General features: G+C 46.3%; 1 pseudogene; it reads right to left on the bottom strand.

Annotated features, from left to right (window-relative positions):
• Positions 1-1,241: 1,241 nt before the first annotated feature.
• Positions 1,242-2,316, bottom strand: LOC117077737 (annotated as a pseudogene).
• Between the last annotated feature and the right edge of the window lie 22,356 nt (positions 2,317-24,672).

Raw genomic sequence — 24,672 nt, 5'->3', positions numbered from 1 at the left:
GGGAGGCCGAGGCGGGTGGATCACCTGAGACTGGGAGTTTGAGACCAGCCTGACCAACATGGAGAAACCCCGTCTCTACTAAAAATACAAAATTAGCCAGGCATGGTGGCACATGCCTGTAATCCCAGCTGCTTGGTTGGTTGAGACAGGAGAGTCGCTTGAACCAAGGAGGAGGAGGTTGCGGTGAGCCGAGATCGCGCCATTGCACTCCACACTGGGCAACAAGAGTGAAACTCCGTCGCAAAAAAAAAAAAACAAAAAAACAAAAAACAGTAAGCCTAAATTGTTAAGTGAGTCATTCATGTGGATGCTCAACAGGCAAACTAAGTGGAAACAGAACTGGTATTACAGACAGAGGGATGAGGATGGCAAAGGGCCTGGAGGAATAAATCAGCAGTAGCTTCAGAGAATTACAAAGTATTTCTTACAGCTGGAATATAAAGTACATAAGAAGCTGCTATGGTTTGAATGCGTCCTTCTAAAATTCAGTTGTTGCCTTCGTGATAATATCAAGAGATGGGTCTTTTAAGAGGTGATTAGGCCATAAGGGCCTCTCCCTCATGAACAGGATTAAGGCCCTCAGAAAGGAGAAAAGAGGCTTTTTAAAAACTCTTTTCCCCTCCTCCTCCACCCCTTCCACTTTCCCCTCCTACTTGATCCAAAAAAAAAAAAAAAAAAATTGCCCATAAAAGTTTCTGGATGGGAAAAAAAAAGAGGCTTCATAGAGCATTCAGTTTGCTTGCCCTGCCACCTCTGTCTTGTGAGGACACAGAATTATTTTCTTCAGAGGAGGCAGCCCTCACCAACAACCCAATATGCTGGCTCCTTGATCTTGGGATTCCCAGCCTTCAGAACTGTGAGAATACAAATTTCTATTCTTTAAAAATTACCCAATTTCAGGTATTCTGTTATAGCAGCACAAAACAAAGACAGAAATCATGTCAGGAAATGAAATGGACAGGTGACTATATTTGAAGGATCCTGTCTGTTATACTAAGGAATTTTAGATATTTTCTTTTCTTTTTTCTTTTTTTTGAGACAGAGTCTCGCTCTGTTGCCCAGGCTGGAGTGTAGTGGCACCCCCCGGGTTCACGCCATTCTCCTGCCTCAGTCTCCTGAGTAGCTGGGACTACAGCCGCCCGCCACCACGCCCGGCGAATTTTTTTTTTTTTAAGCAAAGACGGGGTTTCACCGTGTTAGCCAGCATGATCTCGATCGCCTGACCTCGTTATCCGCCCGCCTCGGCCTCCCAAAGTGCTGGGATTACAGGCGTGAGCCACCGCGCCCGGCTGCTAACATTCTTTAAAAATATACATTTTACACTCCCTGCACCTCAGCAAAGGTGGCAATGTATCAACATACTGGCTTATTTTGTTCTCCTCACTATTAGGCGCATGTCCCCAAACTACCTGTTATAAGCCCTGTTTTTTTGGACTTCTCAAGGGCTTTGTCCATCGTTCTTACCCCGGCATCTGGGACAGTACCACTTGGGCTTTGGTTTATAGTTGAGACTCACATACGAGAAGCGGAACCACTCCATGGGGCATTCGTTGTCGCAGCGGATCATCTCCCATTAGAAGGGCTCGCTGGAGTCGATGGGGAGGTCTGCGGGGGACGCCTGCCGCTACGCCTTGGCCATGGAGCTCTGCTTCTTCTTGGAGGTCTGGGCTTTCTTCTCCTTGGGCGTGCCCGAGGTGACGTCGTCGTGGTCGCGGTTGCTGGACGCGTTCTCGCGGTTCTCGTTGTTGCGCTGCCGCCGAGAACGCTTTGCTGTTGGGCTTTTCCGCCCGCGCGGCCGCCTCGCCCCTGGGCCTGTCCGGGCGGACCTTGCCGCTGTCGCCCGCCGCGTCGCTCTGCTACTGCTGCGCCTGGAACGGCTCCACGTGGCTGTCCACCTGCAGCGTGCGGCTCTCCACCAGCTCCGCCCTCTGGCTCACGATCTGGATCTTCTGGTCCCCCGGCTCCTAGCTGCGGATCAGGGCCCGCTGGGCGCAGGATGGCACCTGCGGCTTCTGCGCGCAGTTCGTGTCGCCGCGGACCTTCTCGTAGCACTCGTCCAGGTCCTTCAGGGTCTCCTCCAGCAAAATCTACGCGCCTGGAGCCCCGCTAACTCACGCCTCCCCCGCTACGCGCGGCCGCATCCTCCGGTCTGCAGAGGTGCGGCGTGTGACCGTCTGCGAGCCAGTGTCGCGGTACGCCGGGGCTAGACGGACAGCCCGAGCTGCAGCCCAGGACCCCAGCCCCAGCCTGGTCCCGGCCCGACCTCCGGCATTGCTCCGCGGCTGGAAGCGCAATGCCGTTCTTACTGTGCTCCATTGCAACCATTTTACTTTCTTTGAACTTTTTTTTTTTTTTTTTTACGGAGTCTTACTCTGTAGCCTTGGCTGGAGTGCAGGGGCGCAATCTCGGCTCACCACAACCTCCGCCTCCGGGTTCAAGCGATTCTCCTGCCTCAGCCTCCTGAGTAGCTGGGACTACAGGCGCGCCATGCCTGGCTAATTTTTTGTATTTTTAGTAGAGACGGGGTTTCACTATGTGGCCAGGCTGGTCTCGAACTCCTGACCTCGTGATCTGCCTGCCTCGGCCTTCCAAAGTGCTAGGATTACAGGCGTGAGCTAACTCTTACTTTGTTTTCTGCTTAAAACGCACATGATCTAATTGGCATGTCTCCAAGCAAACACGCTCTAGCCCTTAAGAAATGTGCTCTCTGTGCTAAAATCTTGTTACAATGTCTTAAGTCACGGTCCAAAAGGCCAGATTGTTTTCTCAGATACTGTCAAATAGCTCTGCATTCACCGCTGCTGTATCTTTCCTACTCTTCCAGAATCTCTGCTTTCAGTTGGAAGAAGTGGAAATGCCCCCTTATGTTCGCAAGGTTTTCAGCTTTTGCCCAGGCATTGTTCTGTAGAAGCGCTTTGTGGGTTACTTGTGGAAGTGCTGTTCAACCCTGTATAAGGCACTAGGAGCAGATTGAGGTCAGAAAGTTTGGTAAATTCTGTGACATACTCCAGATTCATAGTTTAGAAAAACAGCACCTCCACCGGGTGCAGTGGCTCATGCCTGTAATCCCAACACTTTAGGAGGCAGAGGTGGGAGGATCTCTGGAAACAAGGAGCTGGAGACCAGCCTGGGCAATACAGGGAGACCCCCACCTCCACCCCCATATCTACAAAAAATTTTAAATATTAGTTAGGCTTGGTGGTTCTCCCCTGTAGTCCCAGCTATTTGAGAGCCCAGGAATTTGAGGCCTCAGTGAGCTACAATTATGCCACTGCACTCTAGCCTGGATGACAAAGCAAGACCCTGTCTCAAAACATACAAATTTTAGCATTATATGCCCACCGTTTTGCACCTTGCTTCTTCCACTTGAGGCAAGCTTGTCCAATCCGCAGACCGTGGGCCCGGGTGGCGCAGGACTGCTTTGAATGCATCTCAACAAAAATTTGTAAACTTTCTTAAAATATTATGAGATTTTTGGGCTGTGTGCAGTGGCTCATGCCTGTAATCCCAGCACTGGGGAGGGCGAGGCAGGCAGATCACCTGAGATCAGGAGATCGAGATCAGCTGGCAAATATGGAGAAACCCTATCTCTACTAAAATACAGAAAATTAGCTGGGCGTGGTGGCACGTACCTGTAGTCCTAGCTACTAGGGAGGCTGAGGCAGAAGAATCGCTTGAACCTGGGAGGCAGAGGTTGCAGTGAACCGAAATTGTGCCACTGCACTCCAGCCTGGGCAACAGAATGAGACGCCATCTCTAAATAAATAAATAGATTTTTCTGGCAATTAAAAAAAATATAGCTAGCTTATCAGTTACTGTTAGTGTTAGTGTATTTTATGTGTGGCCCAAGACATTCTTCTTCCAATGTGGCCCAGGGAAGCTAAAAGATTGGACCACCCCTGAAAGGGTATTTCCTGGAAGTATATCTTTCCAAGTGAGTCTATATAGAGCTGCTCATGGTTTTGTGACTCATAGTATTGTGTCCAGAGTTGGTTCCTTCCGGTGGGTTCTTGGTCTCACTGACTTCAAGAATGAAGCTGTGGACCTTCATAGTGAGTGTTACAGCTCTTAAAGGTGGCACGGACCCAAACAGTGAGCAGTAGCAAGATTTATTGTGAAGAGTGAAAGAACAAAGCTCCCACTGCATGGAAGGGGGCCCAAGTGGGTTACTGCTGCTGGTTGGGGTGGCCAGCTTTTATTCCCCTATTTGTCCCTGCCCACATCCTGCTGATTGGTCCATTTTACAGAGCGCTGATTGGCCCATTTTACTGAGTGCTGATTGGTCCATTTTACAGAGTGCTGATTGGTGCATTTACAATCCTTTAGCTAGACATGGCGCACTGATTGGTGCGTTTACAGTCCTCTAGCTAGACAGAAAAGTTCTCCAAGTCCCCACTGGACCCAGGAAGTCCAGCTGGCTTCACCTCTCAATCCCCACTCCAAACAGGAACCCCCAACTGCTGTTGGGAATTGGGCAATGACCACTCTAGCTACTTCCTGCTGGGTAGGGGCGAAGAAGCAGCCCTGCAGTTGTAGTATCCTCCAAAGGGGAACTCTTTTTTTTTTTTTTTTTTTTTTTTGGCAGTTTTTACATTTATTTAAACAGAAAACGTGCACACCAGCTGTCTACTCATTTTCTTCACTGCGCAGCCTGGCATGGGGTGGTTACTCTGATGGCCAGCTGGCGGCTCTTTCCACGATGGCTTTGCGGTTCTGGAGGAAACATTGTGAGCAATCTCGGCACAGTAAGATTTGTTGCACATCAGCAGCACTTCCAGCTCCTTGACATTGTGGACCAGGAACTTCGGAATCCACTGGGCAGCATGTGCTTTGTTTTTTTGTTGCTCCATAACCAATGTTGGGCATAGATCTGGCCCTTGAACCTTCTACGAACCCTGTGTCAATGCTCTCGGGTTTCCGCCAGTTCCGCTTAATTTTGACATATCGGTCTGACTGGTGCCGGATAAATTCTTGGTTCTTTTTTGACGATCTTGGGCTTCACAAGGGGTCTGAGGGCGGCCATGATGCCGAGAGGAGATGGCTCGGGGAACTCTTTAGGCCAGTCAAAGGGCCAGTAGGTTGGTCCAGGGGTCCTTAGTAGAAATTGTTATGTTGAGCTCATTTGGAATTCCATTTGTAAGACCATCTGTAGCTTGATGGCCCGATCCTAGAGGAAACAAATTTGACAAGGAGGTTAAAATACAGGGCCCGAAGGAGAGTAATAGCAAGATGGTTGTCACAGGACCTAGAAAGGGGAGAAGCCATCTTGCCCAACTCCAGAGGTTGGTATAAGAGTTTGAGAGGTGTTGTCTGATTTCAGAAGCCTTTTCCTGTAAATGCCAGGTGGCATCTCATACTATCCCTGACTGGTTGATGTAAAAACAATACTCTTCCACTAAGAAGGTGCAGAGTCCTCCTTTCTCAGCAGTGAGGAGGTCTAGGCCTCAGTGGTTTTGGAGAGTCGCTGCTGCCAAAGAGTCTATTTGGGATTGTAGAGTAAGGATAGATTCTGTTATTTCTTGTAAACAGTCTGAGAAATCCTTTGAGAGTGTGTGGTAGTAGGATAATGAAATAGATAAACCTGCTATTCCGGTTCCTGTAGCAGTGGCCATTTCTAACCCTATAAGTAGGGGTATTAGTTGTATGGCCCAGTGCTGACAGACTTGAGCTTTGAGGGGCACTGATAGGGTCTGATTTCCATAAGATTAGAAGTTAGGATAATACATGTTACACTGTTAACTTTTAGCAAACTTCGCTTTTGTTGGAAACCTTGTAAGTTTGGGATTTAATTTTCTTTGCTATTAATAAAATCTCATTCAGTTCATATTAACTTAGAACTGGTATAGATGGCTCCTTCCTGATTCGTAAGTACTTTAAGGTTTGGCTGGGTGCAAATAGCTCACATGTTTGAGCAGACCAATTATGGGTAATTTGCCTAATTCTGCTTCTACAAGAGTTTCCTTATCACTTACTGAATAGCCATTGTGTCTTTTTCCTTAATCCCCGAGGAGGAACCATCTATTGTCCTGTCCTGAAGGGAACTCCTCCTAGATCTGGTTGGATCCTTGTGTGGTAATTAATTAAGATTCCCTGTTAGGAAACTGCTGGGTTAAGGATTTTTGACAGGAAGGTTACGTGTTGTCAGTGGCCTCAGTGCTTTCAGGCTACACTCTTGTTTACACTGACCACTGACAACAAGGTGGTACTGGAGTGTTATAGGGTCATGGAGAAGACCTTCAATTATCATTTATAGGTTTTAAATTTACCCTGGCTTTTAAAGGAATAGGACACACTGTTTTTTCTTTACTACTTCTCTCTCTTTCACTTTGACTTTCTGTTTCTCTCTTTGACTCCTTCTTTGTCTCTGTCTCTTCCCCTCTTGCTCTTTGACTGCCTCTTTGTCTGTCTCTTTCTCTGCCTGTCTCTCTCTTTGACTCCTCCTTTGTCTGTCTCTTCCTCGCTCTCTTTCCTTCTCTCTTTGACTTTCTGTCTCTCTCTCTTCCTCTCTCTCTCTGACTTGCTGTTTGTCTCTCTGTCTCTTCCTCTCTCTCTTTCTTTCTCATTCTCTTTCTCTCTGACTTTCTGTCTCTTTCTTTCTCTCTTTCTCTTTGACTTTCTGTCTCTCTTTCTTTCTCTGTCTCTCTCTTTCTGTCTCTCCCTTTTGCCCCCTTTGACTTTCGCTTCGGCAGTGTAAGACTGCCACCTCCTTGGGTTTTTGCACTGCGTGCAATAACTCCATTATTTCATTGTGGTATTTAATGGGGGTTCCCCCACAGGTTAGGAACTCCCTTTCTTTCCATATTGCAGCATGGGCATGTAGGATTAGATAAGCATACTTGCTATCAGTATACACATTTATTCTTTTTCCCTTTCCCAGTTCTAAGTCTTGGGTAAGTGCCACTAGTTCTGCTAACTGGGTGCTGGTCCCTGGGGGAAGAGGCTTACTTTCAACTACTGTTACATCACTAACTATGGCATAACCTGCCTTTCATATGCCATTCTCCACAAATGAACTTCCATTGGTATATAGGTTAAGGTCAGGATTAGCTAAGGGGACTTCTAAGAGATCCTCTCGGTGGCATAAGTCTGGACTATAATTTGTTAACAGTCATGCTCGATTGGTTCTCCATCCTCTGGGAGAAAAGCGGCAGGGTTGAGGGCCACACGTGTGCTTATTTGAAGCACCGGTCCCTCAAGAAGTAGCACCTGGTATCTGAGCAGGTGGTTGTCTGATAGCCATAAACTTCCTTTAGCACCTAGTATGCCATTTACATCATGAGTAATCCAGATAGTGAGATACTTTCCTTGTATTATTTTGATAGCCTCTGACACTAAGACGGCCACCACCGCTACGACCCATAAACAGTGAGGCCGGCCTTTTGCTGTTGCATCAATTTCCTTACTTAGGCATGCCACTGGTTGTGGGGTTGTCCCATGAGTCTGAGTAAGGACTCACGAGCTATTCCTGCTCTCTCTGTGATGTATAAAGAGAAGTTTTGTCCTATGGGAAGGCTTAAGGATGGAGCTTGTACTAGGGCCTGCTTTAAGGTTTTGAAGGCCGTTTCTGCCTCTGGTTCCCATTCTACTAGATGAGTATTTGCCTTCTGGGTCTCCTTGATTAGAGTATAGAGTGGTCTGGCCATCTCGCTGTATCCAGGGATCCATAGTTGACAAAAGCCAGTGATTCCAAGGAACCCACAACTGTTTTAATGTCTTAGAGCGAGGATAAGCCAGTATAGGCTGTGTTCATTCCTTGCTCAGGGCCCTGGTTCCTCTGGCTAAGATTAGGTCTAGATATTTGACTTGTAGGCAGAGCTGGGCCTTTGATTTAGACACCTTGTACCCTTGATTAGCTAGAAAGTCAAGAGCTCTAGAGTAGTCTGCTGGCATGACGCTTCCAAACTGGTAGCCAAAAGTGAATCATCCACATACTGAAGGACCAGAGTGCCTGGACTTGAGAAGTGGCCTAGATCTTGCCCCAGTGCCTGACCAAACAGATGAGGGCTATCCCTAAATGCTTGGGGCAAGACGTCCATGTAAGTTGGGATGCATGGTTTGTGGGATCCTCAAAGGCAAAGAGAAACTGGGAGTCAGAGTGCAGGGGAATACAGAAGAAGGATCCTTGAGGTCCAGAACTGTGAACCATTCTGCTTCCTCTGGTATTTGAGAGAGCAGGGTATAGGAGTTGGGTACAACTGGATACAGAGGAATTACTGCCTCAATAATCAGTCTAAGATCTTGTACTAGTCTCCACTGACCGTTCGGTTTTTGTACTCCTAGAATTGGGGTGTTGCAGGGACTGCTGCATTTTCTTACTAAGTCTTGAGCTTTTAAATGTCTAACAATATCCTGTAATCCTTTGTGAGCTTCAGGCATTAAGAGATATTGGCGGCCGGCGCGGTGGCTCAAGCCTGTAATCCCAGCACTTTGGGAGGCCGACGGGCGGATCACGAGGTCAGGAGATCGAGACCATCCTGGCTAACACGGTGAAACCCCATCTCTACTAAAAAAAAAATACAAAAATCTAGCGGGCGAGGTGGCGGGCGCCTGTAGTCCACTCCACCAGATACTGGGAGGCTGAGGCAGGAGAATGGCGTGACCCGGGAGGCGGAGCTTGCAGTGAGCTGAGATCCGGCCACTGCACTCCAGCCTGGGCGACAGAGCAAGACTCTGTCTCAAAAAAAAAAAAAAAAAAAAAAAAAGAGAGATATTGCCTTTGATAAGGAAAAGTGGTGGGGTCTTTTAGCCTGATTTGGACTGGGGGGGCATTTTTTGCCCTTCCAAATTGTCCTTCCGATACCAGACTTCAGGATTGATTCCCTCCTCAAGCAGGGGACAACAAATGGATAACTTGTTCCCCATATTCACGTAGATGATAGCTCCAGCTTTGGCTAATATGTCTCTCCCTAATAAGGGTGTGGGACTTTCAGGCATAATGAGAAAGGCATGTGACAAAAGCAAAGTCTCCCAATTACAACTGAGGAGGTGGGAGAAATACCTGGTTACAGGCTGTCCCAGGATTCCTCAGATAGTAACGGACCTTGAGGACAGCTCTCTGGGACAGGAGATTAACACTGAGAAAGCCGCACCAGTGTCCAGGAGGAAGTCAATTTCCTGGCCCTCAGTGGTTAAACATACCCGGGGTTCAGTGAGGGTGATGACATAAGCTGGCGCTTGCCCTGGGCACCCTCAGTCCTTTTGTTGGATCATCTGGTTGGGGGCTTCTGACCCAGAGAAACTTTGCACCTTCCAGTGATTGGCTCGGCATAGTGGACATGGGCTAGGAGGCAGCTTGTTTCTTGTTGGACAATCTTTTTAAAAGTGTCCTTGTACACCACACTGATAACAAACCCTACCGGGTGATTGGCCTGCTCCATTTTCTGTCCTCTTTGAACTACCAAGGTTTGTTTGTCTGAGGGCCATGACTAAGGCTGCAGCCTTTCTCTGATCTTGCTTTTCCTTTTTGGCCTGCTCCTCTTGGTCCCTATTATAGAACACCGAAGTTGCCAGGTTTAATAATGCCTCCAGATTTTGTTCAGGGCCCAGGGCTCGCTTTTGGAGCTTTCTCCTGATATCTGCAGCTGATTGGGTAATAAACTTATCTTTTAGGATCAATTGACCCTCGAGGAAGTCAGGTGACAGGGGAGTATATTTTCTTAAGGCCTCCCATAGCCACTTGAGGAAGGCAGAAGGATTTTCTTCCTTTCCCTGAGTTATGGTAGACATCATTGAATAATTTATGGGCTTTTTCCTAATTCTCCTTAGTCCTTCTAGAACACAGGTCAGCAGATGTTTATGACTCCAGTCCCCATGATCTGAGTCTAGGTCCCAGTGGGGATCCATACTGGGGACGGCTTGCTGACCAGTAGGGAATTTGTCCCTTTCTTTGGCTGTCATTCTATCATTCACTTGACTAAGACACCAGGTATCTCCAAACTCTCGGGCTGCAGCTAAAGCCACATTCTTTTCATTAAAGGCCAGGGTTTGGTCTAACAATAGCATGACATCTCTCCAAGTGAGATAGAAGGTTTGCCTTAGACCCTGTAGGACATCTATATACCTTTCAGGATCATCTGAAAACGTCCCCAGGTCTGCCTTGGTCTGCTTTAAATCAGAGAGGGAGAAGGGGACATGTACCCGGGTTGGGCCAAATTCCCCTCACCCTACAGCTTGAAGGGGACATAACCGATAGCCTGGGGGTTTTTGTGGTCTCTTGGAGATTTCTTTACTTCTTTCCTTCTGGGTGGGGGAAATTAGAGGAGGATTATCATTAATAGGAAGGGGAGCTGTAGGAAAGCTAGGATATGGGGGTAAGCTGAGAGGTCCTCCTGTGGGATGTAAATTGCAAGGTTTGCATAGTTGTGAATTCTCCTTCAATGAAAAGAAAGCTTGGACATAAGTTATTTCACTCCATTTGCTTTCCCTCTTACAGAAAAGGTCAAGCAAGAGGACAGTATTGTAATTTGTACTTCCCTCAGGTGGCCATTTTTTCCCATCAGAGAGAGAATATTGGGGCCAGGCCATAGTGCAGAAAAAAAAATAAGCTGCTTCTTTTTCAGGGTTTGCGGGTCAAATTGGTCTCAATGGCTTAGGATGCATTTCAAGGGTGAGCCTGTTGATGCCTGAGTGTTTCCCATCTGAAAGAAAAAACTGCCCATGGTTTTGGTTTGTTTGTTTCCCCCGCTGGCCCAAGAACCCACAACGGTCCCTGGACCCTGCTGATAGGAACAGTTGTGCTCGCCGACGCAGCAGCAGAAACCTCACTTGCCCAAGAACCTGCAACGGTCCCTGGACCCTGCTGATCAGAACAGTTGTGCTCATCGATGCAGCAGCAGAAACCCTAGTTTTCCTCTTAGACCACAAAGAGGACCAAGGAAGGTCAGATTTAGTGGTCCTTACCGACACATTCTCAAAAACCTGTTAGAGTCCTAAGTGTTCTCCTGCTAGTATTGGGACCTTACCCCTGTCCTATAAAGATGTTATGCCCAAAAAGGCCGGGTTTAGGGGCTCACGCCTGTAATCCCAGCACTTTGGGAGGCCGAGGTGGGCGGATCACCTGAGGTCAGGAGTTTGAAATCAGCCGGGCCAACATGGTGAAACACCGTCTCTACTAAAAATTACAAAAATTAGCCAGGCAAGGTGGCAGGCACCTTAGTCCCAGCTACTTGGGAGGCAGAGGCAGGAGAATCATTTGAACCTGGGAGGTGGAGGTTGTAGTGAGCTGAGATCAAGCCATTGCACTCAAGCCTGGGGGACAAGAACGAGACTTCTCTCAAAAAAAAAAAAAAGATGTTATGCCCCCCAAAATGAAGTGGAGGGCTATATCCTGAGGGAGGGAAGGATCTCCAGGGTTGGAAGAGTGACGCCTTTTGTCCTCGCTTCTCATCATATGAATAGGAAGGATATCATTTCTGAGGCTCCCCATATCCTAGCTTCAGGAATAACTTTTGTTAGGCCTGCTAGTCTGAGGAGGGATCCTAAAATTCCAGATAGTGCCCCCCTACCACCGACAGGGCTTTGGGCAAAAAATATGTCTTTCTGATTGCTGAGCCCAGGTGCCTAAAGAAGGGAACTGAGTCCTGAAGTTTATACTAGAAATCATTCTTCTACGAGAAACTAGAAAAGCACCGGAGACAGGGAGTGGTTTTTAAAAGTGGGACGAGTCTCGGAGAAGAGAGGTGGGAGGAAGTTTGTCTGATAGGGGTTGAGACCCAGGAGGCAAGAATCAGGAGAGATAGGATAGATGGGCGAGTCTTGTTTGGGCGACATGACTTTGAGAGTTCTGCTCATGGCTACAGGGTCAACCAACGTTTTGCTGGGACCCCAGAGCTGAATGGCTTTCCTCTCTGTTGACCCTCAGCTCAGCCCAGAAGTATAGGAAAAGTGGAAACTGGTTCCAGTTAAACCAACACTCCCAACTCCGAAGAGTTGGGGGTTATTAGAGAGCCCTTTCCCAGAAAGCCTGACATCCATGTCTTTAGTCTGGCGGCTGTGCTAGTTGCTTTTCACTGGCCGACAGGTGCCTGGTATTTAGCCCCTGAATGCTAAGGAAAAATAGGACAGAATAGCAAGCGAAAGGGGTCCAATGGTACCCACTGCTTGGTGGTAGTCCCATCTGGGTTGCCAGGATGTGTCTGGAGTTGGTTCCTTCCAGTGAGTAGCTGGTCTCGCTGACTTCAAGAATGAAGCCGTGGACCTCCGCAGTGAGTGTTACAGCTCTTAAAGGTGGCATGGACCCAAAGAGTGAGCAGCAGCAAGATTTATTGTGAAGAGCAAAAGAACAAAGCTTCCACAGTGTGGAAGGGGACCCGAGCAGGTTGCTACTGCTGGCTGGGGTGGCCAGGTTTTATTCCCTTATTTGTCCCCACCCACGTCCTGCTGATTGGTCCATTTTACAGAGTGCTGATTGGTCCATTTACAATCCTTTAGCTAGACACAGAGTGCTGATTGGTGCATTTTTACAGAGTGCTGACTGGTGCATTTACAATCCTTTAGCTAGACGCAGAGCACTGATTGTGCATTTTTAGAGTGCTAATTGGTGCATTTACAATCCTTTAGCTAGACACAGAGCACTGATTGGTGCATTTACAATCCTTAGCTAGACACAGAGCACTGATTGGTGCATTTTTACAGAGTGCTCATTGGTACATTTACAATCCGTTAGCTAGACACAGAGTGCTGATTTGTGCGTTTTACAGAGTGCTGATTGGTGCATCTACAGTCCTTTAGACACAGAGTGCTGATTGGTGCATTTACAATCCTTTAGCTAGACAGAAAAGCTCTCCAAGACCCCACTCGACCCAGGAAGTCCAACTGGCTTCACCTCTCAGTATGACACTGCTAGTTGTACCACCACATATTGAATCAATGTCATACTGGTGGACTTTTATGTTACTTTTAATTTTTTGCTCTTGCAGACTGTTTCAGTGAATATTTTTGTACATGTATCATTTAAAATATATACTTATAGGCCTGGTGTGGTGGCTTATGCCTGCAATCCCAGCACTTTGGGAGGCTGAGGCAGGCAGATCTCCTGAGGTCAGGAGTTCGAGACCAGCCTGGCCAACATGGCAAAACACTGTCTCTACAAGAAGTACAAAAATTAGCTGGGCATGGTGGCGCATGCCTGTAGTTCCAGCTACCTGGGAGGCTGAAGCAGGAGAATCGCTTGAACCCGGGAGGCAGTGGTTGCAGTGAGCCAAGATCCCGCCACTACACTCTAGCTGAGGTGACAGAGTGAGAGTGTGTGTGTGTGTATATCTATATTTATATATATTTACTTATAGAATATATAGAATAAATTCATAGACTATATGTAGAATGAATACATATAGAATACATTCCTTGAAGTAGAATTTCTAGATCAATGAATATGGCACTAACAATTTTGATTGGCCATGAGGAAGCTCTATCCAGTGATCTCTTGAACACTGTGGCTGTGAGCCATCCCCTTCCTCAGAGTCTCTGCTGTTGCTATCAAGGGCAACTGTTTCCACTTGCAGAATCCTCCCTCTTCTTTTCTGGAGTATGTGATAAAACGTCTTGTCTAGTGGATTTGTACAAATCCTTCATGCACAGAGAATGCTTTGTATATGTGGTGTAATGTGGCTGGTTCAACTTTTTTTTTTCCACAATCTTTTGCTTGTCATCATAATCCTGGTTATGGAAGCCCTCTGCTGACTTCCTGGCATCTTCCTTCTTTTCCTCTGTTTCGTTCTCCTCCCTCCTCCTCCTCCACTACCACCATACTTCATATAATTTCACCCACTAAAAGGACACTTTTTTTCCTTTTCTTTTTCTTCTCCTCCTCTCCTTAATTTCAACTCCACTAGGCTGCAGTTCCCAGTTATTCAATCAAATGAATCTAGGTGTTGCTGTACAGCTATTTTGTAGACGTGATTAAAGTCCACAGCCATTTGACTTTAAGTAAGGGAGATTATTCTTGATAATCTGGGTGAGTCGGATTCAATCTGTTGAAAGGCCTTAAGACCAGAGCTGAAGGCCCTGTAAACAGTATTCTCCTGTGAACAGTAGCTTTAGCATGTGTCTGAGAGTTCCAGCCTGCTCTTCTTGATGGCCCACCCTACAGATTTCAGACTCGGATTTCACCCTACAGATTTCACCCCCTACAACAGTGTTAGCCCATTTCTTGCAATGAATCTCTTCATATATATCTTCTACTGGTTCTGTTTCTCTGATTGAACCCTGACTGATACATCCTTCAAGGTATTTCCTTCATCCAGTCTGGGAACTCATTTCATTGATAAGACAAGCATAGGGAGGGACTCCTCAGACCCTTTTATCTGCCCCTCAAGGGGAAAACCAATTTCAGTGAATAATTACAGAGAACTGCCATTGCCTCTGACAGAAAATAAAACATTCTTCAGGGCCCAGGAAGAGTTTCCCAGTGTCAGGAGCCATGTGCCATGGTAGTCAAATGGAACCACCCTATTGTTGCTTAGTTAGTTGGCTGATGTAAAAATGCTGTTAATTACATAAAAAAGAGAGTAGGCCAGGCACATTGGCTCATGCCTATAGTCCCAAGTATTAATATTTGGGAGGCTGAGGTGGGAGGCTTCAGCCCACGAAATCAAGGTTGCAGTGAGCTGTGATTGAGCCACTGCACTCCAGCCTGGGTGACAGAATGAGACCCTGTCTCAAAAAAGAAAAAAAAAAAAAAAGAAAAGAAAGTAAAAATGATTGAACATAAAAATGAAGGTGGGCAAAGTCTAAAATATCTGTGAGGCTGGGCACGGTGGCGCATGCCTATAATCCCAGCATTCTGGGAGGCTGAGATAGGTGCATCGCTTGAGCTCAGGAGTTTGAGACCAGCCTGGGCAACATGATGAAACCCCATCTCTACCAGAAATACAAAAAATTAGCTGGGCATGGTGGCTTGTGCCTGTGATCTAACTACTTGGGAGGCTGAGATGGGAGGATTGCTTGATCCCAGGAGGCAGAGGTTGCAGTGAGCTGTGATCATGCCACTGCACACCAGCCTGGGCAACAGAGCGAGACCCCATCTCAAAAAAAAAAAGAAAAAGAAAAAATATATATATGTATATAAAATATGAGTCCATACTGATATAAATAAGTGATTAAATAAATAGATAAATAAATGGGGGAGAATAGACAAATCTTTAATGCAGAAAGATTCCAAGTAATTTAGGTAGATATTCTGCCCTCAGGGAGGAGGAGCATTACTCTCTATTCCTTAAGCATGGGCTGCAAACAATGACTTCCTTCGAAAGAGTACAGTGTGGAAAGGGGTGAGAAGAGTAACTTGCAGTGGAGAAACCTCACAAACACTACCTCAGCCAGATGATGATCAACATCAACAGTGGAAAGTCATGTTGATAGTATGTATCCTATGACGTGATGAAAACGGTACCCTACCTCTGTGGTCTTCCTCTCCCAAATGCATACCCCAGTTTAATCATGAGGAAAACATCAGAAAAATCTCAATTGAGGGATAGTCTTCAAAATTCCTGGCCAGTGCTCCTCAGAAATATCGAGGTCATCAACAACAAGAAAAGTCTGAAAAGGTGTCACAGCTGAGGAGAAATGACAACTAAATGTTATGTGGTGTCCTGGGTGGGATCTTGGAATAGAAAAAGGACAGTAGGTAAAAACTAAAGAAGTCTGGCTGGGCGAGGTGGCTCACGCCTGTAATCCCACCACTTTGGGGGTCCGAGGCAGGTGGATCACCTGAGGTCAGGAGTTCCAGACCAGCCTGACCAACATGGAGAAACCCCATCTCTACTAAAAATACAACATTAGCCAGGTAAGGTGGCCCATGCTTATAATCCCAGCTACTTGGGAGGCTAAGGCAGGAGAATCGCTTGAACCCAGGAGGCGGAGGTTGCGGTGAGCTGAGATCACACCACTGCACTCTAGCCTGGGCGACAGAGCGAGATTCTGCCTCAATAATAATAATAATTTTTTAAAAATGAGCCAGGCATGGTGGCCCGTGCCTGTGATCTCAGCTACTCCAGAGGCTGAGGCAGGAGAATCCCTTGAACCCGAGAGGTGGAGGTTGTAGTGAGCTGCGACCATGCCATTGTACTCCAGACCATGCCATTGTACTCCAACAAGAGCGAAACTCTGTCTCAAAAAAATAAATAAAAATAAATAAAAAATTAAAAAATCAGCTGGGCATGATGGTGCATGCCTTTAGCCCCAACTACTTGGGAGGCTGAGGTGAGAGGGTTACTTGAGCTCAGGAGTTTGAGGTTACAATGATAGCGTCACTGCACTCTAGCCTGGGCTACAGAATGAAACCTCATCTAAAAAAAAAAAAAAAATTGGGGTGGCGCGGTGGCTCACGCCTATAATCCCAGCACTTTGGGAGGCCGCGGCGGGTGGATCATGAGGTCAGGAGATAGAGACCATCCTGGCTGACACGGTGAAACCTCGTCTCTACTAAAACTATATGTATATATATGTGTATATGTATATGTACACACACACACATATATATATAAAATTAGCAGGGCGTGGTGGCGGGCACCTGTAGTCCCATCTACTTGGGAGGCTGAGGCGGGAGAATGGTGTGAACCCGGGATGCGGAGCTTGCAGTGAGCCGAGATCACGCCACTACACTCCAGCCAGGGTGACAGAGCAAGACCCTCTCTCAAAAAAAAAAAAAAAAAAAAAAAAAAAAAAAATTACTATATATTCCAGCAATTCTACTTTTATGTTTCTACCCAAAAGAATTGAAAACAAGTATTCAAACCAAAATTTGTACACAGATGTTCACAGCAGCACTATTCACAGTGGCTAAAAGATGGAAAAAACCAAAATGTCCATCAATGGATGAATGGCATATCCCATAGAACTGAATAGTATTCCACCATATACTGATACATGCTACAACATAGATGAACTTCAAAAATGTGCTATGTAGAAAAAAGACAGACACAAAGGTCCACATTGTATGATTCCATTTGCATTAAATATCCAGAATAGATAAATCCGTACACAGAACGCAGATTAGTGGTTTCTAGAGCCTTGGGGGAGGGAGGAATGGGGAATGATTTCTTGATGGGTATAGGGTTTACATATGGGGTGATGAAGCTGTTGTGAAACTAGATAGAGATGATTATTATACAACTTCATGAATATACTAAATGTCACTGAACTGTACACTTTCAAATGGTTAATCTTATGTTTTATGTGAATTTTGCATCAATTTTTTTTGAGACAGGTCTAACTCTGTCACCCAAGCTGGAGGGCAGTGACATGATCAGGGCTCACTGTAGCCTCAGCTTTCTGGTCTCAAGAGACCCTTCCACCTCAGCCTCCCAAGTGGCTGGGACTACAGGTGTACACCACCATGCCCAGCTAATTTTTTATATTTTGTAGAGATGAGGTCTCACTATGTTGCCCAAGCTGGTCTCGAACTCCTGGCCTCAAGCAATCCTCTCACCTTAGGACCACAAATTGCTGGAATTATGGATGTGAGCCACCATGCTTGGCCACATCAATTTTTTAAAAAGAGGAATGCATTAAATGCATAGAGGAAGCTGAGACTACAGGTGTGTGCCACCAAGCCCAGCTAATTTTTGAATTTTTTGTAGAGTTGGAGGAGAGGGGTTCTCCCTGTGCTGTCCAGGCTCATCTTGAACTACTGGGCTTAAGTGATCCTCCCACCTCAGCCTCCCAAAGTGCTGGGATTACAGGGGTGAGACACTGTACCTGGCCAGAAGTGATGTTTGAATTGAGTTGTTAATCAATTTATGAATCACTTAGCAAACATTTATTGTGTGCACACTAAATGCTAGTCAGTGAGGTAGGCATTGAGGTGATATAAATAGATATAGGCCAGGTGTGGTGGCTCACACCCAAGGCGTGAGAATCACGTGAATCCGGGGGCAGAGATTGCAGTGAGCCGAGATGGCGCCACTGCACTCCAGCCTGGGCGACAGAGTGAGACTCTGTCTCAAAAAATTTAAATAAAATAACACATAAATAGATAGATATAGTAGATATAGATACCTATATCTATGCACATATTAATATTCTCTCTCTCTCTCTCTATATATATATATATATGTGTGAATTCAGATCTAATCTGCCCCCTCAGAGAGCTCACTATATAGTTGGGAGAGACAAACACATAAATAGGCAATTATAGTGCCTTGTGGTACATGCAACAGTAGATGTATATACAAGGTGTTATGGAAGTAAGGAGGAGCAGCACCCATCACAGCCTGGGGGTGCTTTAAAAGAATTATTAGAAAGTGGCCAAGTGGTCAAGTGGCCAAGGTGTGGTGGCTCATGCCTGTAATCCCAGCACTTTGGGAGGCTGAAGTGGGAGGATCGCTTGAGCCCAGGAGTTCAAGAGCAGCCTCAGCAACATAGCAAGATCCTGTCTCTACAAATAATAACAATAATGATAATAAAATCAGCATGGCATGGTGGCATGTGCCTGTAGTCCCAGCTACTCAGGAAGTTGAGACGGGAGGATCACTTGAGCCCAGGAGGTCAAGGCTGCAATGAGCCATGATCACACCGCTGCACTCCAGGCTGGGTGACAGAGCAACACCCTGTCTCTGGAAAAAAAAAAAAAAAAAGAAGAAAAGAAAAAAAGAAAGTGGCCAAGTGAAGGAAGGTCATTTTAGGCAGAACACAAATAAAGGTATAGAGCTAGGAGATAGAAGATACATATGGAGAGACAGAGTGAGAGAGGGAGAGAGAGTGTGTGTGTGTGTGTGCGTGTGTGTGCATATGCATAGGAAGTAATTACAAGTGGTTCCATCTTATCTTGAATTTTTTTTTTTGTTTTGAGATGGGGATTTCACTCTGGTGCTGAGGCTGGAGTGCGTGGCATGATCTTGGCTAACTCCAACTTACTCCTGGGCTCAAGCAATCCTCCCGCCTCAGCCTCCTGAGTAGCTGGGACTATGGGGGTGGGCTACCACAGCCAACTAAATTTTTTTTTTTTTGTAGAGGTGGGGTCCCGCCATGTCACCCAGGCTGGTCTCGAACTCCTGGACTCAAGTGATCTGACTGCCTCGGCCTCCCAAAGTGCTGGGATTACAGGCATGAGCCACTGTGCCCGGCCAAGTGGTTCCATCTTGTAAAAGAAAAAAATAAAACTGGGAAGTGGTAAGTCATGGGTTTCAAACAAGTGAACAACAGACTTACGTTTTAGATAAATCCTTCTATTAACAGTGTGAAGTCTAAGATTAGAAGAGGAACAAAACTGGAGGCAGGGAGACTAATAAGAAGACTGTTGCAATAATCCAAATGAAAAATTATCAGGGTCTTAGCCAGGTAGGGAAGTGGTAATTGTGATAAAAAGGAAAGGTCAGAATCAAGAAATGCTTAGATGGTAAAATTAACAGGATTTGAGCATTGATTTGATATCGGTGGTGAGACAGCGTTAAAGATAACTCCAGGTTTCTGTTTTGTGTGATGGAGTGTGTATTTGTCAGAGATGTTAGCTGATAGCAACAAAGGCTGACTCAACATAAAGGGTATTCTTCTTCTTCTTCTTTTTGAAGGATATTAGGAGCTGGGCATGGTGGCTCACACCTGTAATCTCAGCACTTTGGGAGACCAAGGCTGGAGGATCATTTGAGCCCAAGAGTTCGAAATCAGCCTGGGCAACTTAGTGAGACCCTGTTTCTAAAAAAAACAAAAATAATAGGCTGGGTGTGGTGGCTCATGCCTTAATCCCAGCACTTGGGGAGGCTGAGGCGTGTGGACAGTTTGAGGCCAGGAGTTTGAGACCAGCCTGGCCAACACAGTGAAACCCTGTCTCCACTAAATATACAAAAATTAGCTGGGTGTGGTGGTGCATACCTGTAATCCCAGCTACTCAGGAGGTGGCTGAATGAGGCAGGAGAATCTCTTGAACCTGGCAGGCAGAGGTTGCAGTGAGCCAAGATTGCACCACTGCACTCCAGCCTGTGTGACAGAGTGAGACTCTGTCTCATAATAATAATAATAATAATGATAATTTAAAAAATTAGCTCGATGTGGTGGCACATACCTGTAGTCCCAGCTACTCAGGAGGCTGAGTCAGGAGGATCACTTCAGCCCAGAAAGTTGAGGCCACAGTAAGCCATGATCATGCCACTGTACTCCAGCCTGGCTGACAGAGCAAGATCCTGTCTCTTAAAAAGAAAAAAGGATATTGGGGAGCTCCCACAATTGTTGGGAGAGCTGGAGAATCAGGTTAGAGGCTAAGCTTTCAGGAACAATGCCTCAAACCACTGCAGAAGTGGCTGGATGATATAGGTGCCCCTACTGCTGTGAGAAATCAACCTTGAAAACACTGGAAATTCCCTAGTGGAAAACAAAAAAAAGGAAGAGAAGCTCCAAACTCCACATATCCACATAGAGCAGGTTTCCTCACAAGGTCATAAGGAAGACTGGCAAATATCTCTGACTTACACTGCGGAGCTGGGGCTCATAACATGGACATTCTTCCATATATAGAAAAGCTTTTCAAATTCTGAGGGCAGCCACAGTGTGACGCAGATGGTGCCGCTATGAACCAATGTAGAGAATAGAAGAGTTTGGGGGCAGGAGTGAGAAGTTCCATTTTTAACATGTGGTATTTCAGGTGTCTGTAGAACATTCAGATATAGATGTCTAGCAGGTGGTGAGATATTTAAAGTCCTTAGCATTCAGGTAGCAGTTAAAACAACAAAAATGGGTAGGGTGGTCCAGGGAGAGCATGTAGATTGAGATGAGAAGAAGAAAGAAAACAGAATCCTGGGTGTGGGAAAGAAAGCTTGCCTGGATTCTTGGTGCCCCTATAAAAGGCCCTAGCTGGCAGGCGCGATGGCTCATGCCTGTAATCCCAGCACTTTGGGAAGCTGAGGAGGGTGGATCACCTGAGGTTGGGAGTTCGAGACCAGCCTGACCAACATGGAGAAACCTCGTCTCTACCAAAAATACAAAATTAACTGGGCGTGGTGGCACATGCCTGTAATCCCAGCACTTTGGGAAGCTGAGGAGGGTGGATCATCTGAGGTTGGGAGTTCGAGACCAGCCTTACCAACGTGGAGAAACCCCGTCTCTACTAAAAATACAAAATTAGAAACCCCGTCTCTACTAAAAATACAAAATTAGCTGGGCGTGGTGGCGCATGCCTGTAATCCCAGCTACTTGGGAGGCTGAGGCAGGAGAGTCCCTTGAACCTGGGAGGCAGAGGTTGTGGTGAGCCGAGATTGCGCCATTGCACTCCAGCCTGGGCAATAAGAGCAAAACTCTGTCTTGGAGGGGGAAAAAAAAAGCTCTAGCCGCCTGGGCTACAGGAATTTCTACAATATAGAGAATGTTTGTTTTTGCTTCCCCTGGACACATTTCACTTTTCACATACCATGAGGATAATTTCTGTAGTAGCCATTTGTCTAGCTAATTGCCCTGTTCTGAAAAGAAAAAACTTTTCTCCCCAAGAGATCCAAATGCTTACAGCCAGGGCTAGGTCCCTAGGGGCCAGGACCACTGGATCACTATTTTCCTAGGTATTTACGCTTCAAAAGGGATGAAGCCCAGACCTTGGAGACATCACTAGGCTGTAAAATCTGGAGACAGAAATCTGGCCCTTGGCAAGATGTGTTTACATTATAAAAGGTTAAGGTAAGAACTAGGATCATTTCAATCCCATCTTCAAGGAGTGAAAGGTTTTTTTAGAAGGGAGCAAGACAGCTGTCTCTCTCCTATGTATAAATTGAGAAAATCCACTGTTCTTCATTCTTCTATGGGGTGAAACTTGTAACTCACCCAGAAAGTTTCCAACAGTTCTCATGATGTCACTTGTGGGTCTAGGTGTAGGGAACCTATGTGACAATGTGACTTTGGCTGTTGCTCTGTTTGTGAGTATTAATAAAGAACTTTTGGCTGGGTGCAGTGGCTCATGCTTGTAATCCCAGCACTTTGGGAGGTTGAGGTGGGCGGATTGCTTGAGCTCAGGAGTTCAAGACCAGCCTGGGCAACATGGTGAGATGCTGTCTCTACTAAAAATACAAAAAAATAGCCAGGCATGGTGGCACATGCCTGTAGTCTCAGCTACTCAGGAGGCTGAGGTGGGAGAAACACTTGATCCTGGGAGGCAGAGGCTGCAGTGAGCTGAGATGTGCCACCACACTCCAGCCTGGGTGACAGAATGGGACCCTGTCTCAAAAAAAAAAAAAAGAAAAAAAAAAAGTGGGAGGGCCGGGTGCTCACATCTATAATTCCAGCACTTTGGGAGGCCGAGGCGGGCGGAGGTCAGAAGATAGAGACCATCCTGGCTAACATGGTGAAACCCTGTCTCTATTAAAAAATACAAAAAATTAGCTGGGCGTGGCGGCGGGCACCTGTAGTCCCAGCTACTCAGGAGGCTGAGGTAGGAGAATGGCGTGAACCTGGGAGGCGGAGCTTGCAGTGAGCCAAGATCACACCACTGCACTCCAGCCTGGGCCACAGTGCAAGACTCTATCTCAAACAAACAAACAAACAAACAAAAAACAACTCTTCTGATCCAGATGCTTCACGTTTCTTTAGTATTCACACATACAAAGTACTTCATTGTGTGAGTATCTCAGACACTTCACCACTCTTGACAAAACACTGGGGGACATTAACATTTAAGTGGTGGAAAGAGGAAGAGGAGATCAAAAAGGAGACCAAATAGGAATGGTCAGAAGTACACACGGAATAGGCCGGGCGTGGTGGCTCATGCTTGTAATCCCACCAGCACTTTGCAAGGCCGAGGCAGGTGGATAACTTGAGGTCAGGAGTTGGAGACCAACCTGACCAACATGGCGAAACCTCGTCTGTACTAAAAATACAAAAATTTGCCAGGCATGGTGGCTCGTGACCGTAGTCCCAGCTACTTACGAAGCTGAGCCAGGAGAATTGCTTGAACCTGGGAGGTGGAGGTTGCACTGAGCCGAGATTGTGCCACTGCACTCCAGCCTGGACGACAGGGCACGATTCCATCTCAAAACAAACAAACAAACAAAAAAACTACATGGCACATACAGAATAACTAGGAAACTGAATTAATTCAAGGTGATAGAAGTCAATGAATAGGAACTTTCAATGAGGATGGAATGATCGGCAGTGTTCAAATGCTGGAGAGGTCCAGCAACATTAAGAGTGAAAAGTACCTATTGACTTTGGCAGTTTGGAGGTCACTTTGCTAAAGCAATTTCAGTGGAACCATTTTTCAGTACAGTAGGTAGGGGTATGAATGGATTTCAGGAAGTAGAGACTGCAAATCAGACTATTGCTATTTGGAGAAGCTTAAAGCTGAGAAGGAAAGGAATTGGCACCTGATTAAGATTCAGGATTAAGGGAGAGTTTTGTAATTTTTTTCTTAATGGGTGAGGTCCTAACGTGTTTAAAGCTGAGGAACAGACACCACAGGTTGAAATAAGAGAATGGATAACTCATGGAGCAGGCTGCTGAAAGAGATGGAAAAAGATGGCATTTGGGACACAGGGGGATGGGTGGACTTTGAACAGGAAGATGGAATGGAGATAGGGATGGATGTAAATGTAGTGTTGCTTGTAGTCGCTCCACTGAGGCTGAAGACCATGTATTTCTAGTGGCACTGATTTGTATTGTTTTGTAGGGTAGAAACATCCAGATGAAGAAGGGGAGAAGAGTGGTTAGCTGTACCGACCCAAGGATAGAGGTTTGTGGGGCTGGTGTGGTAGACAGTGATGAAAGGGAATTGAGGGCACTGGTGAGGGAGTAGTTCAGAGAGTCAAGCATGGGGTTAAGAAAGGTTGAGGCCAGGCATGGTGGCTCATGCCTATAATTCCAGCACTTTGGGAGGCCAAAGAGGGAGGATCACTTGAAGCCAGGAGTTCGAGACCAGCCTGGGCAACATAGTGAGACCCCCATCTATAAAAACATTTATTTAAAAAAATTAGCCAGGTGTGGTGGTGCCTGTGAGAGGTGAAGCCAGCTGGACTTTCTGGGTCGAGTGGGGACTTGGAGAACTCTTCTGTCTAGCTGAAGGATTGTAAATGCACCAATCAGCACTCCATAAAAATGCACCAATCAGCGCTCTGTGCCTAGCTAAAGGATTGTAAATGCACCAATCAGCACTCTGTAAAATGGACCAATCAGCACTCTGTAAAATGGGCCAGTCAGCAGGATATGGGTGGGGACAAATAAGGGAATAAAAGCTGGCCACTCCAGCCAGCAGCAGCAACCCGCTCAGGTCCCCTTCCATGCTGTGGAAGCTTTGATCTTTTGCTCTTCACAATGAATCTTGCTGCTGCTCACTCTTTGGGTCTGCACCACCTTTAAGAGCTGTAACACTCACCGTGAAGGTCCACGGCTTCATTCTTGAAGTCAGCGAGACCACAAACCCACCAAAAGGAACGAATTCTGGGCATACCTGTAGTTCAAGCTACCCAGGAAGCTGAAGCAGGAGGATCGCTTGAGCCCAGGAGTTCAAGGCTGCAGTGAGCTAGGATCATGCCTTTTCACTCTATCATGGGTGACAGAGTGAGATCCCTGTCTAAAAAAGCAAACAAACAAACAAATAAATAAATAAAATAAAAAAATCTATTGAGAGGGGAAGGAAAAGAGGCCAGGAGGGACTGTCAGACTGGGAGAAAAAAGAGGGCTCAAAGGACTAGAGGAGTCCATATGAGGTTAAAAAACTAAACCAGAAAAAAAAAAACAACAAAAAAACTCACATGTGCGTGGGGG

Source organism: Trachypithecus francoisi, unplaced genomic scaffold (assembly GCF_009764315.1).
Source record: "Trachypithecus francoisi isolate TF-2019V2 unplaced genomic scaffold, Tfra_2.0 Lachesis_group6, whole genome shotgun sequence".
NCBI lineage: Eukaryota > Metazoa > Chordata > Mammalia > Primates > Cercopithecidae > Trachypithecus > Trachypithecus francoisi.
Note: the sequence above shows the minus strand (reverse complement) of the source record. Positions and strands in the feature narration are given on the sequence as shown.